General features: G+C 44.2%; 1 protein-coding gene across 21 annotated transcripts in view; it reads left to right on the top strand.

Moving 5' to 3' along the window:
• AFAP1L2 (actin filament associated protein 1 like 2) overlaps window positions 1–19222 on the top strand; it is a 108004-nt gene that overhangs the window by 26490 nt on the left and 62292 nt on the right.

Genomic DNA, 19222 nt, shown 5'->3' with positions numbered 1-19222 from the left:
TTCAGCAACTGCATTATCAGGGTCTGAATTGGCAGTGTTGTTTCAGCCCCTGTGATCATTTCAAAACGCTCTTCCTTGTGGCTTTTGAGTTTGGTAATTGCTGGAATTCTCCTCGAAGGGGAGCAGTGATTGTAGATTCTTTTGAGTTAGGTAATTGCTGGAATTCTCCTCCAATGGGAGCAGTGATTCTTCTGAGTAAGAGAAGCTGAATAGGCTCTACTCCATGTTAAAACAAATGTGCATTTATAGGATCCAATCCAGACTGTCTATATGCTAGTCAGATGCTACTTTGGTAGAATCATCAGCATCAAAGTTTAGTTCTCTTAATTGGCCTTGATTCCCTCTCTTCCCCACTAAATTGGAAGTCCTTAAGTGTAGATGACATTTCATACTGATTTGTATTGCATTTGCCACCCCTATTCCACCTCCACTGGATCCAAGCACAAGGTCTGGTCATAGTTAATGCTCCATATATATTGATTTATTTCACAAGTCAAAGTGTTTATGCAGCAATGAATAAACATATTTCTTCCCCTGGAAGATCTCACAGTCTCTCCAACAAGGTTTAGTGTGTGCAGTTCCTTTAAGGGGGTGGCTTTTTGGCAGAGGTAGGAGGAAACTGTACAACTGGCCATGTAATATTTGTTGTCCCAGATTCCATTTAAAATTTTTATATTTGTTCCTGATTAGACTCTTAGAAGACTGGAGTATGAAATTAGAAAATTGAAGTCACGTTTCTGGTTTTTGTTTTTTGTTTTGAGACGGGGTCTCACTCTGTCTCCCAGGCTGGAATGCAGTGGTGTGATCATAGTTCACTGCAGCCTCTATCTCCTGGGCTCAAGTGATCCTTCTGCCTCAGTCTCCCATGTAGCTGAGACTACACCTGGCTACTTTTTAAAAATTTTTAGTAGAGACAAGGTCTTGCTATATTGCCCAGGCTGGTCTTGAACGCCTGAACTCAAGCAATCCTCCCTCCTCATCCTTCAAAAATGCTAGAATTACAGGTGTGAGCTATGATGCCTAGACACTTTTCTTTTTGTCTTAGGGCATGAGTTAGAAAACTACGTCAGCCAATGGCCCTCAAGCTAAGAATGATTTTTTGTTTTTGTTTTTGTTTTTTGACATGGAGTCTCGCTCTGTTGCAGTGGCGTAATCTCGGCTCACTGCAAACTCCACCTCCTGGGTTCACGCCATTCTCCTGCCTCAGCCTCCCGAGTAGCTGGGACTACAGGCGCCTGCCACCATGCCTGGCTAATTTTTTGGATTTTTAGTAGAGACAGGGTTTCACCGTGTTAGCCAGGATGGTCTCGATCTCCTGACCTCGTGATCCACCCGCCTCAGCCTCACAAAGTGCTGGGATTGCAGGCTTGAGCTACCACGCCCGGCTGAATGATTTTTACAAATAAACATTTGCGACTGATTTAATGATAGGAAATGCTAATGTTGAACCCCAATTAAGCAAAATGTTACTCCCACTAAAAAAAATTTCCATTCCCATTGGTAGATTTGTATTACAGAGCATTGGAATAAAGTATTATTATTATATTTTGAATTTTATCAATAAAAAATTTGTGGACATTTGTATTCTCTCTGGCTATAGTAGTAGTACCTGCATAATAACCTTGATTTTGCCTGTTGGCCTGCTCTAGAATTGGTGCTGGCAAGCTTTCCTATCATGAACACGTAGGAAATATTCTAGGATTTGTGGTCAGATATTCTGTGTTGCAATGACTCAATTCTGGCATCGCAGCTGGAAGTAGCCACTGACGCTATGTAAACAAAAGTGCATGGCTGTGTTCCCATAAATATCTATGGACGCCAAAGTTGAAATTTCATATAATTTTCATGTGTCATGAAATATTATCCTTCTTTTGATTTTCCCCAGTCATTTAAAAATGTAAAAGCCATTCGTATGGCTTGAGGGCCATATAAAAACAGGTGTTGAATCTGATTTAGGTATATAGTTCACTGACCCCAGTTCTAGAGGATCAGGCAGTAGCCCCGAGTAATGCCTGACCTGACTAGGTTACCTCAGACACTCTAGTGAACCTGGAAGAGTATGCGGGTTATGTCTGGTTTAATGACAAATTCCCTTCTCACCAAAGCCATGCCCCTGTTCCATGGCCCTAAGGGATGTAAACCACCACTCTCCCCGCCCCCATCCCCTCCCTCCCTCTGCCCCCATCCTCCATTCCTTCCCATCCCACATGCCTAGCTCTCTAAAATCTGTCTAGGAAAGAGTTTCTTCAGGATGCAGCATCAGCGCTGGGCCCCTTCCAGCTCTTAGTTGGAAGTTCTTTCCAAGGATGGAGAAACTGAAACAGCTGCATTTTTTTTTTTCTTCTAGAATCATCCAGCAAGGGGGTGAGTTCAGGACTCTGGCAGCTCCTGTGTAAATGCTGAGCAACTAAAGACAGCACAAATCCGGAGCAAACGCTGCTGCTCCCAAACCGGGGAGAATGGCTCATCAAAGCCAGCGCTCCAAGCATCTGCGTTTATTTTGAGGCCAGGGCTAGGGAAGGGGAGTCTCTCTCACCCAGCTGGGTGTCCATGAAGAGGCTCCAGGGCAGGATCACATCTGCGGCTCCTTCAATGAGACCACTGTCCTGACTGTCAGTCCTGTTGCCCCTGGCATTATGGTTCTGTGCCAGAGGTTTAGCCAGCTGTGCTGTTTGTCTCATGAAGAAAGTTTCCAGAGACACTTTTTCCCTTTCTGCTTGAATGACCAAGTTTCAGAAAAATCCAATGATAATGTGCAGGCGTTTCAAATCTGTAACTTTAGCTGGGATGTTTGGGGTCGCGTTGCCTGGGAGATTTAAGGGGTGAACGTGTTAAAGTCTATGAAATAACCGACAAAATATCCTCACAAGCCCAGAATGCTGAAGCAACAGAGGAGGAGTGAGAATGGGTTGGGCTCGCAGAGTTTATAGGAGATGGTTTTAGCTTATGCGGCCATATGTTGTCACTCTTTGATATGACAGAGAAGGTCCATGAAGGCAGGGGCTCTATTTTTTGTGTCCTGTACATTTCCTAGGAAGGGATGGTCTTGGTACCTCACTGCATCCCAACCAGCATCTTCTGTCCACTGTGGACCTAGGCTGTGCTGATTGTATGGGCAGAGAAGGGGCAAGATTATCTCACTACTTGGCAGGGGGGTGTAAGGGGTTGGCAGAAGGTAACCATGGTGACAAAGGTCTGGAGACTTCAAGAGGGGGACAAGGGAGCAGAGACAGAGCCCTGGGGGCGTGGCCTTGATCTTCTCTCTGCTGGCCACCAAGTGAATGTCTCAGTGTCCTCCTTTTGGGGAAGCCTGTGGTCAGGGGACTTTGAAGTGCTAGAATTGAAAGGTTTTTTTGTTTTTTTTGTTTTTGGTTTTTGGTTGTTGTTGTTGTTGTTGTTGTTTGAGATGGAGTCTGTCTCTGTCACCCAGGCTGGAGTAGAATAGTGCAATCACCGCTCACTGCAACCTCTGCCTCCGGGGTTCAATCAGTTCTCCTGCCTCAGCCTCCCGAGTAGCTGGGATTACAGGCATGTGCCACCACGCCTGGCTAATTTTTGTATTTTTAGTAGAAATGGGGTTTCACCTTTTTGCCAGGCTGGTCTTGAACGCCTGACCTCAGGTGATCTGCCCACCTCAGCCTCCCAAAGTGCTGAGATTACAGGCGCGAGCCACCGCGCCCAGCCAAAAGTTTAAAAAAGTGGGGAGGAAGGGATTTTCCTCATTGACATGCATTTCCTGTAATGCAAATTTTGCAAAATAAGAATTATGGAGGAATTTTAAAAATTTTAGACAGGGTCTCACTGCCACACGGGCTGGAGTGCAGTGGCATGATCATGGCTCACTGTAGCCTTGAATTCCTGGCTCAAGCGGTCCTCCCACCTCAGCCTCCTGAGTAGCTGGGACGACAGGTGCATGCCACCAAGCCTGGCTAATTTTAAAATTTTTTATAGAGTCAGGGTCTCACCCTGTTGCCTGGGATGGAATTATGTAGTATTTTATAAAGAAAAGGATGTATTTTAAAACATACATTGCATCCATTCAATGGAATACCATGTAGTAAAGGAATGGGGCACAGCTGTCTGTTGCCTCCAAGGCACATTAGCAAGTGAAAATAGCGAGGTACAGGATGCTAGAATAGTGTGAGCTTACTTGTATAAAATAACTTAATCTGAATTTTTGTATGAATATTTTATATAGAGAACATTATGCATAGGAAATTCCTGGAAGGATCCACAGTTTATTGATAGTCATTGCCAGGAAGGGGCTGATGCTGGGAGGGTTTTAAGATGGGGGAAATTTTCATTGCATATGTTTTAATTGTTGCTTTATATATGTACATATATATGCATATAAATATGTATACATATGTGTATATATGTATATATAAATATATATGTTTTCATCACATGCATACACTCCATTTTTCCAATAAAAGCTTAATAAAAATAGAAGAAAATATACAAAAGAGGTCATTGAGAAGGTATTTGACATCATGGAAGCTTCCGGAGCTGGCTACCCTTGGCTTGTTCTGGACATTGAGATATGGAGAATGAAGCAAAGGACAATACTGAGTCATTTCACGGGTGGCAGACCCTGCCCCTCCCACCCGGCCCAGCCCTGTGCAGCTTCCCTTATCTGAGCCATAAATTCTCGGGCACACAATGGCAAGTCAGCCCAAGGCTGGGCTTAGTGTTTACAGAGGGAAAATCTGGGAATCCGTTGGAATGAAGAATGGCATCCCAAGCTCCTAGCTAGAAGTGGGGGACTCCCAGGGCAGCCCCAGAGACCAAGGGACTGGACCAGCAGTGGTCAATCTGGGGTTAACCTCTTCAGCTATCCTGAGATTCTCTACAAAACGATTTAGAGCATCAATCCTCAAGCCCAAGAAGAAACTTCAATTTGGAACAGATTAGTTAAGAATTGTGTTGTTTCATCCAAGTTAAGGGAAAGAACCTTTGTTGTTACTGTCTCTGCAAGATGTGCCTTGCTGGGGAGAAGTTAATGTAGTGGTTCCCATGGGGAGACGCCTTCCATTTTATCTTTCCTTTCCTTGATAAAATATAGAAGACTCACCCATATTATCCATACACTGGAGTCCTATTTAGTTCACTAGGTATATAAGCTATAAAGGGACTCCCCCCCCCCCGCCCGCACACACATACACACACACACAAATAATCTTCCCTCTGCTCTTGTGCTGTTTATTTATTTAAGTTATACTTTAGGTGCTGGGATGCATGTACAGAACGTGCATGTTTGTTACATAGGTATACATGTGCCATGGTGGTTTGCTGCACCCATCATCCCATCATCTACGTTAGGTATTTCTCCTAATGTTCTCCCTCCCCTAACCTCCCACCCCGCAACAGGCTCCAGTCTGTGATGTTCCCTCCCTGTGTCCATGTGTTCTCATTGTTCAACTCTCACTTATGAGTGAGAACATACAGTGTTTGGTTTTCTTTGTGCTGTTTTTTTATTTTTTTAAAAAAACAAGTCCTGCTTTCTCCAAAAATCCTTCTCCAAAAAAAAAAAAAAAAAAAAAAAGAAAGAAAGAAAGAAAGAAAGAAAAAGAAAAAGGAAACATGGGAGATTTTCCATGGCCCAAATTCTGACCTTGGTAAATCATCTTTTTTTTTTTTTCTTTTGGACTGCTGAGGGGGCTTTGCCCTCCCAGTCTACTTTCTTCAGAATCTACTTTCTTCCGAATCAGTGTTTACAACTACACACCCCAATGGCTTTCTTTCCCTGATTTGCCTCTTCCTAGCTGAGCTGAATTTCTTCTTTCCAAGATGGTGACCAAATCCCCGCCTTCCTCCTCCCCATCACCTTCTCAGCACAAACCCACCTGGCTCTCTGTTTTGAGAACTCAGTAGCAACAGCCGGGCTGAGCAAAGTGTTCGGCATGATTTTAGCCACTTCTGTCCAGCAGCTGATGAAGAGGGATGAGAGAGAAGGAGCAGTTCCAGCTTGGCCCTGCCAGCCAGTGACCAGACACTTACGGAGTGTCCTCTCCATGGGCCCTGCAGATGGCCCACTGGACACCAGCCTGTTACAGTGAGGACTCACAGTATTGCTGCAGTCCCCAAGTAGATGTCATGGTCATGAGAGACTTAAGGTTCTGTTTAATATTGTCTTGCTGTCATCTAAATCCCAATGTTTGGAGAAGGCTTTTTAGACAAAGCAGGACTTGAGCTGGGCTTTAACGGCTACATAGGATTTATGGAAAAGTGGGGAAAAATAAGGAATTCCAGATGGAGAGAAATAGTGCAAGTGGATAACCATACCAAAGGTGCTTTCAGTGAACCTGGTGACCTCCAATGGCAAGATACAGAAGGGGGGCACAGGTCTCCTCTGCAGAATTTCACCCCCAATTGATGTTCAAATGAAAACAAGTCTCAGACCAAATTTAGCTGTACTCCAAAAATCTATTAGCAATCAGGCCCCAAAACAGTCTTACAATTTATCCTCTGGGCCCCAGCTCTCTGGCATTTAGGTATCCTGCCCAAAAGACATTTGGCTTAAGGTAAGCGAAAGAAAATACCAGGGGCAGGATTTAGCTACCCCAGTGGATCAGGCAGCAGAATCTTCCAACCTTCTGTGGACCCTGCACTGCATTTTGTCCTGAGCCTAGAATATAATTATGAATGGTCTGGCCTGCTGGGCTTACCCAGACTCTTAGATCCTGTTCATGTGAGGGTGGAAGTGCTGGAACAGTATTTCCAGCCACTCCATTTATCCTGAGCACCACTCATTTCAGCAAAGAAACATTTTTAGCAACCACAAAAATAGCTGAAGGCTTGTAGTAGCTGCTTCTGGGTGTGGACTTCTGATTGGAGTTCTTCAACCCACCAGCAGCCTCTGGTGTGTGTGATCTGATTAGGATACTTTACCTATTAGCTCCTCAGTCTTGCAGAGTGGATTTAATTAACCTATGGACATATATATATATATGTTAGACTATTCAAACAGGAGAATTAAAGTGAATTATAAACAGTATTTGGAGTATTTTGGAATTGGAGAATACTTGAGACACTAGTATCTCTAATTTTCTATTAGTTTGGTGGGGAAATAGAGTCAGGGAGAGGGATCAGCTGGCCTGGGTTCACCCTGCTTGGTGGTGGCGAAAGAGAACTGGGTATCTCAACTCCAGGAAAGACCGTCTTCCGGTTACTACCCTCTACATCCTGTATCTGGGCAGGTAGAACCCAAAATAACAGAAGAATGCGATGTGTGCTTGTTAATTCTTTTGGGGTATGGTCACTGGTTTGGACTGAAGTACAAAGGTTTTATCTGGTAGAGGCATAATGAAGTATTTATACATATTGCAGTACGTATACGTATTATATTTTAAATGTACTTGTTTTAAGTAGTTTGACAAAAAAAAAAAAAAAAAACCACAATGTGGAGGCATAGGTAAAACCAGAATGGCAAAATGTTTATAACTGATAAAGCTCAGAAATGGGTTCATGAGGGCTCATTTTATTATTTTCTACTTCGTATGTGTGAAATTTTTCATAATAAAAAGTTTTTTTTTTTTAAATAGAGATGAGTATCTCACTATATTGCCAGGGCTGATCTTGAACTCTTGGCTTCAATGTATCCCACTACCTTGGCCTCTCAAAGTGCTGTGATTACAGGTGTGAGTTACTACACCCAGCCAATAAAAAGTTTTTAAAAATCAGAAGTGATTCTTCACACCCAGCCAAGGAAACCACTGTCGTGAGGAACACCCATAGTTGGGCCCCCAAAAATGTCATAATTGGATTTTATGAAGGATAGGATTTTGTTCCTGTTCTAATTGTGTTATAGTTATTAAACAGTGGCATCAGTTTTGCCATAGCCAACTCCATGAGAGCAGGTGCAATCTTCCCCCCCCCCAGCTTTATTGAGGCATCATTGACAAATAAAAATTGTATACATTTAAGGCGTACAATGTGAAAATTTGATATACAGGTACATTGTGACTTGATTACGAATGTCAAGCTAATTAGCACAGCCATCATCTTACGTAGTTACTCTGTGTGTGTGTGTGTGTGTGTGTGTGTGTTGTAAGGACACTTAAGATCCATGTTTAGGAAAATTTCAAGTAAACAATACGGCATTGGCTGGGTGTAGTGGTTCATACCTGCAATCCCAGCACTTTGGGAGGCTGAGGAGGGTGGATTGCTTGAGTTCAGGAGTTCGAGACCAGCCTGGGCAACATGGCAAAACCCCATCTCTACAGAAAATACAAAAATTAGCCAGGTTTGGTGGCACCTGTAGTCCCAGCTACTCAGGAGGCTAAGGCAGGCAGATTGATTAAGCCTGGGAGGTGGAGGCTGCAGTGAGCCATGATCCTGCCATTGCATTCCAGCCTGGGTGATGGTACGAGACCCTGTCTCAAACAAATAAACAAAACCCCTAAACCAATACACTATTATTAACTATAGTCAGTTGCTGTGCTATACATTAGACCTCCAGACCTTATCCATCTTATAACTGAAACTTTCACCCTTTGACCAACATCTCTCCATTTCCCCCACCCTCAGCAACCATCATTCTACTCTCTGCTTCTGCTTCTGCCAGTTTGCCTTTTTCAGATTCTGTGTATGAGTGAGATCATGCAGTATTTGGCTTATTTTGCTTAGCATAATGTCCTCCAGGTCCATCCATGTTGTTGCCAATGGCAGAATTTCCTTCTTTTTAAGGCTGAATAATATTCCATTGTGTATATACGCCACATTTTCTTTATCCATCTGCCTTACACGTCCTCTTATCTACTGTGCCAAGTAGGACAGTGTTGCACCAGCTCACTTTTAGCAGCCATTTGTAAAATCCGCTCCTGGTGACTCAGGCTTCTTATCTCTGCTCCCTGTCTGTGCATGGTATACGTTCATGTGTTCATGCAGTTAATTATTCCAAATGCCATGCTTCAGCCCGGCCTGCAAGAGTGGAAAGGATAAGCAAACTTTCTGTTTGTATTAAATTAAATTTGTGTGCGCCTTCCCATAGCCATCAGCGGCTGCTGTTGATGTTGCAAAACATTATCCCACAGTTAGAAAAGGGTGGGGAACAGTCTGTCTTCCACCCCCTCTGCCCGTTCTGCCTCCTTGCCTGGGAAAGCTTGGAATAACCTGAAATAAACTTGCAAGTTCAAGCAGAGCCTTCATTCCTGTCTCACTGGCAATTAACAGTGATTTACTGGGGGTTGCATTCTCGCTGGGCCTCGGTCCCCTGTTATCAGCTGCTTCGAGGACTGGACTCATTATTGGTCAGTTTCTTGCTGCTCTGCAAACAACCCTTTTCACATTTAGCTCTTGCCCACAACCACATCCTGTATTGTACAGTGTTGGACCGCCCTATGTGGAAGTAGGGGAGGGGTGCACAGTGAAGACAGCCCCCATAGACAGATGGGCCAAATCCCTGGGTAATTTTTCCCCTGGCACTTTAGGGATGGAATACACCCCCAAATTTGCTCTCTGTAACAAGTTCTCAGAGAACATGAAGCTGGCCTGATACAAATTCCCACATGCCTGTCTGCAAACAGCTGGTGAGGTTTTGCCCTGGTATAGACGGGGTGTTTCCAGAAGGGCTATTTGTCTTCTTGCCTTTTGTCAGGAAGGCTCCTGTTACACAGAAGAGATGGGAAGTCACCCAAAGCTCTATTTTCCTTTCAGCTTAGCCAGTAAGCGATGTGTTGGCCTTCACCTCCCACACATCTGGGGCCTTGTTCATTGGTGTGGTGTAGCCCAGCCATCTTAGCTGACCAGCCCAGCCCTGACACTGCGTTAATATGAAAACACATGGGGGAGGCTCGATTTGTCAAATGTGAGGAATTCTTTGTTGTTGTTGTTGTTGTTTTGAGACAGGATTCTCACTCTGTCACCCAGGCTGGAGTGCAGTGTCATGATCTCGGCTCACTGCAGCCACCGCCTCCCGGGTTCAAGGGATTCTCCTGCCTCAGCCCCCTGAGTTGCTGAGACTACAGGTGTGCACCACCACGCCTGACAAATTTTGTTGTGTTTTTAGTAGAGACAGGGTTTCACCATATTGGCCAGGCTGGTCTCGAACTCCTGAACTCATGACCTGCCCACCTTGGCCTCCCAAAGTGCTGGGATTATAGGCGTGAGCCACCACGCCTGGCCAAGGAATTCTTACAACTGAGTATCAGAAAGAAAATCATCGGCACCCCTGAAGAACTAGTAGGTTTCTTATCAGATAAGAATAACTGCTTCCCTTCCTTTACCTCTCTTCTTTGACTGCCTTGAAAGGTAGAGCTCCATTTCATATTCTTTACAACTCTAGTTGAAGTGTGGAGTATATTTTCTTCCTCCTTCTTCAGGCTCAGGTTTTGGTCTTCTGTTTCCATTTTCAGAAATCCTTTAGGAAGTGTGTAGGGCACAAATAAATGACATGGTCACAGTCAGTGGGTCCTGCACTGCCCTTCCGTTGATCGTCTCCGCCCTTGGGTCTTAAGGACTCTGCACAGCACTATCCACTGGTGTCTGCTGTGGAATTCCTCTTCCCAGAATCCCTACCGGGCATGCCTTTTACAGCCCAGGCCTGCCTCCATTGCATATTTCATGTATTTCATGTGTATATGACAATCTTGCGTTTTTGGTTAGAGGTAGCAACTTGTTACTGGGAATAAAGGCACACAGCTCTTCTCTGTAATTAATAAATCTACTCACTAAATATTTATCTTAGGGACACACTTACTTCTGTTATCCATTAAAGCCCCAAGGATAGAGATGGTTACAAGTACATGATGAGCATCTAGAAAATTAGGGATGGGCTGGGTGCAGTGGCTCATACCTGTAATCCCAGCACTTTGGGAGGCCGAGGCAGGAGGATCACTTGAGGCCTGGAGTTCAAGACCAGCATGGGCAATATAGCAAGACCCCCCCATCTCTATACAAGAAATTTAAAATTATCTGGGCATGGTGGCCCATGCTGTATGTAGTCCTAGCTACTTGAAAGACTGAGGCAGGAGGACCACTTGAGCCCAGGAGTTCAAGGCTGCAGTAAGCCATGATCGTGCCACTGCATTCCAGCCTGAACAGCAGAGCAAGACCCTGTCTCAAAAAAAAAAAAAAAAAAGAAGAAGAAAAAGAAAAGAGAGAGAGAGAAAGAAAAAAGAAAATTAAGAGTGGTCAAAGAAAGGCTGCCCCTTAGATCCATCATGGTAACTGGATTTGGAAGAAATTGGGCTAGAAAGGCATTTGTAGGGGCCATGAGCCTCATGGGAGAGTATCACTGAGGAAGGGGACCAGTTCACTGGGGCTACTCTAGGTACTTTTCTACACAGGATAAAAATGATCTTTCTCAGCCTGATCCTAGATATTATTTGTTTCTAGGAATTCTCTATGAGGATTTAAAATTTTATATTTTCATTCTAGTAAAATTTTGAAAAATTCTTTGAAACATATTCTGGATCATCTGAATGGCCACCTTAATGACTGAGAGTTTGGTGCCTCATTTACATTTCCTATCAGGTTGGTGCCCAGGGATCACCAAGAATAATAGTACCAACTAGACTCCCCGGAGGAGCCCATGCTATGCCTGGGGGTTCCTTCATTATGTGTTGGGTTGGGAGTGGAAGAGAACAGTGTCCATACCTAGACACTTCTGGGCCAGGGGGAGTAGGAGAGGAAAGGCAGGCCTTAAAAAGACCTTGACTGCTAAGGAATGTTAGGGTACACAGAGCTGGGGAAAGCCTGGAAGCACGGTGCACAGGGGTGCCAGCCCTGGGCTGCATATGACTTTACTACCTGTCTTGAACCAAGGACTTAGCACATTTATGCCCCCGGACTCTGGCTCTTCATCCTGTCATGTTATTTGACCCAACTAGGAGGCCTCCGGGTACTTGAACCCCCCCAAAGAAAGATTTGGTCTGGGGCATGGATGTTAAAACAAAACAAAATTCATGACCCGAGAAGGAGCATGAGGACTCAGAAGGCTCCCCCTCCCATTCCTGGCCCTCTGTAGCCAGCCGGGGAAATCAGCTGAGCCCCTGGCAGCTGAGGAGGAAGGACCTTGCTCAGTGCAGGGGCCACAGGTAAGAGGGCTCAAAGAAGGGGGTTTATTAATTTGGGCTTCCATGTATCCTGTTTGGGTTGAACTATATTCCCCTCAAAGACATATTCAGGTCATAACCCCTGGAATGTGATTGGAAAAGGGTCTTAGCAAATGTAATCAAGTGAATAAAAGGTCATACTGGATTAGGGCGGGCACTTACCCCATGACTGGTGTCCTTATAAGAAGAAGATAATTTGGATACAGAGACATACAGGGAGACACATGTCATGCCATGTGACAACAGAGGCAGAGATGGGAGGGATGCAGCCACAAGCCAGGGAATGTTGAGGATGACCAGCAACCTCCAGGGACCAGGCAGAGCCCAGCAAGGTTCTTCCCTAGAGGCTCCAGAGGGAGTGGGACCCTGTCAATGTGTGATTTTTGGACTTCCAGCCTCCAGAACCATGAGAGAATAAACATCTGTTGTTTTAAGCCGTTTAATCTGTGGCACATTGTTGCGTCAGTCCTGGGACATGGGTACAGGCCCCTAGGATCTCGGCCCACGTGAGGAGTGACTGCCAGGCCCCTCCCCTGACCTGGACAGCAGCAGGAGCCCAGGCGCAGACCCTCCGCAGTTGTCACAGCTGTGACTGAGTTTTAACAAAGCGGCAGCCTGCGCAGGAGATTGTCAGCATGTGAAGAGGGACTCAAAGAACGAAATGTTAGTGACATTAACCTTTAGCCCCACAGCAACAATTGCTGCTCAAAGATGCCTTGGTATCGAGTCAGCAGCACAGACAGGGTTCTGTATGGGGAAAAGGAATGGGCTTTGGGATCCTGGCTCAAATCCTGTTCTGCACATTAGCTGTGTGTCTTTGGGCAAGGCATTTTCTCTGTCAGAGACCTCAGTTTTCTCATCTGTAAAATGGGGATAATGCTATATTTCACATAGGGTTGTGGTGAGGATTAAATAAAACAATGTGAGTAGAATGGGCAAAGCAAGCCATCACACAACAGCACTGTTCTTTCGTGATATGAACAGAAACGGCTGAATGTTGGAGGACAGAAGCCAAATGAACTGATAAGGAAGGCCTCCCAGAGGTGGTGGGTGAGCAGTGAATGCCAAGCCAAAGATCTAGGCTTTGACTTTAACTCTGGCACCTGTTTCGTCTATAACCTTAGGAAAGTTACTTAACTCAGCATTCTCAGCTTTACAATTGGATAATAAAATCTCATCTCATCTCACAAGCTTGTGGAGGATTAAATGAAATTTAATTAAATTACACAAGTGCCCAGCCCAGCGCCTCTGCGTTTGGTAAATGTTGGTTGGAGCCATGACAGGGCATGAAGGACCAGGAGCCAGGATCAGAGAGCAAGGGCTCAGCCTCATTCTTCTTGCTTGGGGCTGGTGAGGGTCCAGCGGACTAGCTTTCAAGAATGGCACAGTGGACAGCTGGCCTGATTCTGGGCCACTGAAACGCTGCCTGGGAGCATGTGTGGCGAACTCTACAGGCTACATGTTACGGTAAAGAAGTCAGTGGGCTCAAGGACCATCCGAGAGATGCAACTTGAAATTTCTAAGTCCAGTGTACTTTTCAAGAGTTGCCTCTCCTTGATTCCCAGGAACCCATTTCCCCAGTTTGCTGCTTATGTGTTCAGAACCTGCTCCTGCAAGACGACGACGCCTAGTGCTGAGAGGCTCGGATCCCACTGTCACCAAGTGAGGGGCCGACCCTGGCGGAGGGCAGCCTGGGCGTGGGCCTCTCTGGTGGGCTCCATGCGGCTGTCCCTCCCCACCTGTCGGGCTCCCACCAGGGAATCCCCCGGCCCACTGTGCGTCAGCTTTTTGTGAGCATTATTCATAATTATCTATGGCACAGATGGAGGGCCTTGTTTCACCAGAGTGAATGTTTTCAAATCAGAAGTTTTTGTCTGACTGATTTGAAACATAATCAAATTCTTATAATCCAGTGGAAAATCAGATTTTTTTCCAACAAGGTTAATCTTTTGTAAATCTGTTCCTTACAGGGGCTCTTTGTTTTCTTCCTAAAGCTACAGACACTTATTCTACTCTAGCTCCCTGAGTTGATGGGGGGTGTATTAATTTTCCGGGGCTACCATAACAAATAACCATGACAGTTTATGTTGGTTTAAAACAGGTGGAATTTATTCTCTTATGGTTCCAGAGGCCAGAGTCCAAAATCAAGGTGTCAGCAGGGCCATGCTCTCTGCTGACTCTAAGGAAGAATCCCTCCTTGCCTCTTCTAGCTTTGGGGAGTGCCCTGTGTTCCCTGGCCAAGGTGGCATCACTCCCATCTCTGCCTTTGTCTTCACAAGGCCTTATTCTCTGTGTCTTATATCTCAGAGATCTCTGAGATCTCTGGATCTCCCTCTCCTTTATCTTGTAAGGACCCCAGTCATTGGGTGCAGGGCCCTCATAAACCCAGGATAACCTTATCTCAAGATCCTTAATCTAATTACATCTGCAAAGATCCAACTTTAAATAAGATCACATTCACAGGCATTAGGGGTTAGGACTTAGACATATCTTTTTGGGGCAGGGCATAAATCAACCCACTGCAGTGGGTAATAATAACATGTATTGAATAGTGCTTTGTGTCTGGCAATTTTCACGTGTCATCACTTTTAATTCCCATACCAACCTTGAGACATCAATATGATTTTTCTCTTACTTCTATGGGTATGGAAACCAAGGCTCAAAGAAGTGATAAAACTTGCTGAAGTTCACAGCACTTGTTAGTGCAACTCCTAAATTCCAATCCAGCTCTCTCCACTATGCAGGGAGAAAAGCCTAGGCTGTGTCCCCACCCAAATCTCATCTTGAATTCCCATGTGTTGTGGGAGGGACCGGGTGGGAGGTAGTTGAATCATGGGAGCAGGTCTTTCCCCATGCTGTTCCTGTGATAGATAAAGGGTCTACCCTTTATCAAAAGAAAGAAAAACATTGAATAGCTGTCATGGTAAGATACTAAAATATTCTACCATCCATTTTTGCATAGAGAATCACAGAAGAATACCAGGAATTTTGCATGGAGGGTCATCCAAAAGGTGCAGAAAAGCTAATATAACCTAATTCTAGGTTATAGCAGGATAACCTATACTGAGACATGTGGATGTACACTCCAAGAGGGCCATACCCATTTTATTTAGTGGCCAAATCTAAGGGTCTAACATGTGTTAGGTGCTCCATACATATTTGGTGCAGAAGTGAATTCCCACGGCAATGAAGCTGGGGGAAGCACAACGATGTGGCTGACTTGGGACAGGACTCCACTATGGGATGTGACCTCTTAGTTGCCAAAGGGAAGCCAAGATATTTCCATCACTTTGCAAACCCGGCACCAGAGGTATCCTAGCCTGTCTGTTCAGATTTCCCATGTCTGATGGGAGTACTGATCTTGAGTGAGTCCTATCCCCGACTTTTGGTTTAATGTTCTGCAGGGCACCTTCAGGGCAGGAGTCTGTGTTAAAAGTCAGGTGCCCGGAGTTTGGGTATAATCTCCAGACAGTCTCATTGATATTTCTGGACTGGGATTGGTTAAGGCATCACAGGAATGCTACTGAATTCCACACCTTCCCAGACAGAAACTTGCCCACCTTTTCCTGCTCATGTTGATTTTCTGACCCTTGGTCCTATGATTCCACCAGAAGAAAATACATGTAAGTGGGGGTCATATGGTTTGGCTGTGTCCCCACCCAAATCTCATCTTGAGTTCCCATGTGTTGTGGGAGGGACCGGGTGGGAGGTAATTGAATTCTGGGGGCAGGTCTTTCTCCATGTTGTTCCGTGATAGTGAGTAAGTCTCGTGAGATCTGATGGTTATTATAAGGGTGAGTTTTCCTGCACAAGTTCTTTTCTCTTGTCTGCTGACATGTGAGACATGCTTTTCACCTTCCACCATGATGGTGAGGCTTCCCCAGCCATGTGGAACTGTGAGTTCTCCATTAAACCTCTTCCCTTTGTAAATTGCCCAGTCTCAGGTATATCTTTATCAGCGGTGTGAAAACGGACTAATACAGGGAGAAATCGTTGTGCTGACGCAGGAATTTTGCTTGAAACAGAAAATGCATGTGGAAAGTTCTAAGAACTTCTGACCCTCAACCCCAAGAGACTGTCCTGATCTGTGGGGTTTTGAACTATGTTCACTGGAATAAATTTGGGAGAGAAAAGTACCTAGGAAGTTTTAGGTTTCAGAATAATAATGGTCAATGGTTTAATTTCCAACCGTGTAACATTTTTCTTGCTGTTTAAAAAATGTATTTCAACTTGAACAGATCATCTCCCTGGTTTGCAGAAGCTCTCTGTACTAGTCAGGATTCTCCAGAGAAACAGAACCAATAGGTCAGTCTCTCTGTCTGTCTGTCTGTCTGTCTATCTATCTATCTATCTATCTATCTATCTATCTATCTATCTATCTTTCAGTCTATCTATCTATATTTCTATCTATATCTATCTATCTATCTATCTTTCTATCTATTTATCTATCTATCTTTCTGTCTGTCTATCTATCTATCTATCTATCTATCTATCTATCTACCTACCTACCTACCTACCTACCTACCTATCTATCTATTGAGATATCAAGGTATCTACTTGGGAAGAGATTTCTTATAAGGAAATGACTCACATCATTATAGAGGCTGAGAAGTCCTAGGATCTGTGGCTGGCGAGCTAGAAACCTAGGAGAGTCAATGGTATAGTTCTCGTTTGAGTCTGAAGGTCTGAGAACCAGAAGAGCCGATCAGAGTTCCAGTCTGAAAACCTGCAGGTTTGAGACCTGAGAAGAGCCAACTTTTTAATCCAAAGGTAGAAAAAGACTGATGTCCCAGCTCAGACAGACAGGCAGGAGGAATTTCCTCTTAGTCTTTTGGTCCTATTCAAGTCTTCAGTTGATTGAATGAGGGCCAGTGACATTAGAGAGGGCCATCTGCTTTCCTCAGTCCACTGATTCAAATGTTCCTGTCACCCAGAAACATCCTCACCAGCACACCCAGAAGAATGTTTGACCAAATGTCCGGGCACTCTGTGACCCAGTCAAGTGGATGCATAAAATTAACCATCACACTCTCTCTGTGGGCAAATGTTTGTCCTTAGCTCTGGTAAGGTGGCAATGTCATGTATATTACCCTTTTTGGTGTCCTTGGTGAAGGACACCAGTTAAAACAGGATTGGAGGGGCCAAGACAGAAATCCAAAAGAGGAGCTCTTAAGATTGATGTGTTCTTAGCCTTCTGAGTTTCCACTGGCTTCCTTTACCTCTTGCCCTGACCACGTCAACACCTTTAGTTAAATGAATGAAAGAGCAGATGGATAGGATATACTATTACAGTGTACCAAGAGCTACCTGGGTTTCTTTGTCCAGGTCTGCACTAAGCCAACAGATCACTTGTTTGAAGCCTAAAATCCAGAGGAAAAGGCTTTGATTAAAACATTATTTGCCAGCCAAACTTTACCTTTCCTTTAGCAGTTCTAACTCCCCATGAACTCATTCTGATGAGTAGACCTGCTCTGCAGGGTACAGGGAAAGATGATCCATTTGCAGATGACTCAGATGAATGACACCAGCAGTACTGGTCTGTGGATGTTCGTTCAGCCTCCTTCCTGCCATCTTTCATTTCCCAGTTGCTCCATTGAGAAGTACAAGAAAAGTTTACACGTGGGGATCACAAAATGCATTTGAGTGGTGGATTTGTTTTCTTATTAGCTAACTTTATCAGAAGTCATTTAGCCTTTTTAATACCAAAAGTCATTTTAAACCCAGTTATAACATTGTTATGGTTTGCAGTTTGGTCACCCATGCTTAACAAATATTATACTAACAAAATCATTACCATGCTGGATTTGCTAATAAACTTGTCACGTGTTTGAATAACTCAGTGTTACACACCAGGAGTCCTAATGACAGTGGTCCTAATGACAGTGGTCTCAGCTCTTACATTACCTCTTGTAATGTATTTCTTGAGTCTTTTTACCATTTTCTTTTACTGTTTCTTCTCAGAGGATATGATTTGATCACTGACAACTTGTACTAATAACAAGGGTCAAAATGGACCATAATTCTCCTGTATGTATATACAAATGTAGGCAAACAATTGTCTCTTAGATATACCTTCTCTGCTAAGGCTCTATTTTCTTTTTTCTTTTTTTTTTTTTGTTTTTGAGATGGAGTCTCGCTCTTATTGCCCAGGCTGGAGGGCAGTGGCGTAATCTCAGCTCACTGCAACCTCCACCTCCCGGGTTCAAGAGATTCTCCTGCCTCAGCTTCTCCAGTAGCTGGGATTACAGGCTCATGCCACCACGCCCGGCTAATTTTTGTATTTTTAGTAGAGATGGGGTTTCGCCATGTTGGCCAGGCTGGTCTCGAACTGGTGACCTCAGGTGATCCGCCCGCCTCAGCCTCCCAAAGTGCTGGAATTACAGGCGTGAGCCACCGTGCCTGGCTTAAGGCTCTATTTTCAAATGACTCTGGTTTTTATTATCATTATCATTATTATTGTTATTTGTTATTGAAAGAAGGAAATGTAAGGGAGGACAGCTGTGGTGATGGTGGAAGGAGATAGAGTGATTTGAATTCAGATCTGGATTTTCTGGCTGTGTGTCTTTGGGCAAGTTATTTAACCTCCCTAAGTCTGTTTCTTTATCTAAGGGATGATGAGATATACCATGTAGTTTTATTATAAGTCTGAGTTCAGTGAGATATCCTTTGTCATCATTTGGCTGACTTTATTATTAATGAAAGCAATTTCCCTTGTTTGGGTTGTAGACTTCTTTTTCTTTGACTGCTTTATTATTGATACATTTTGTGTTATTTCCTTAACTGTAATTTATTTCAATAGAAAATTACCCGTCATAAAATCTATTAATCCGTGTTGCCGAATTTAGAAGTCATTGAATTTTTGCTCTACTTTAGGCCAAATTATATTCAGAACAACAGAAAATGAAAGAGAGGCTTCTTTATTCCTGGGTTTTTCTAATTCAGCTTCACTTCGAAGGGAGCAGCTCCTGGACCACACTGGGATTCAGAGCGAGGAGTGTTCCGGGGAGGCTGAACTCTCAGGCAGGATGCTTGTACTGTAGGAATTTGGTTTGAGATTTGAGACAGACACAATTTTAGCATTTAAGGCCCTTAAAAACACTTAGAAAGTAGGGTATTGTCAAAAGAAACTTAACACACTGTAAATAACCCCCTGTGAGGGAATGGAA

Source organism: Macaca mulatta, chromosome 9 (genome assembly GCF_049350105.2).
Source record: "Macaca mulatta isolate MMU2019108-1 chromosome 9, T2T-MMU8v2.0, whole genome shotgun sequence".
In the NCBI taxonomy this organism is placed as follows: domain Eukaryota; kingdom Metazoa; phylum Chordata; class Mammalia; order Primates; family Cercopithecidae; genus Macaca; species Macaca mulatta.
This window is presented reverse-complemented; position numbering and strand designations above follow the sequence as displayed.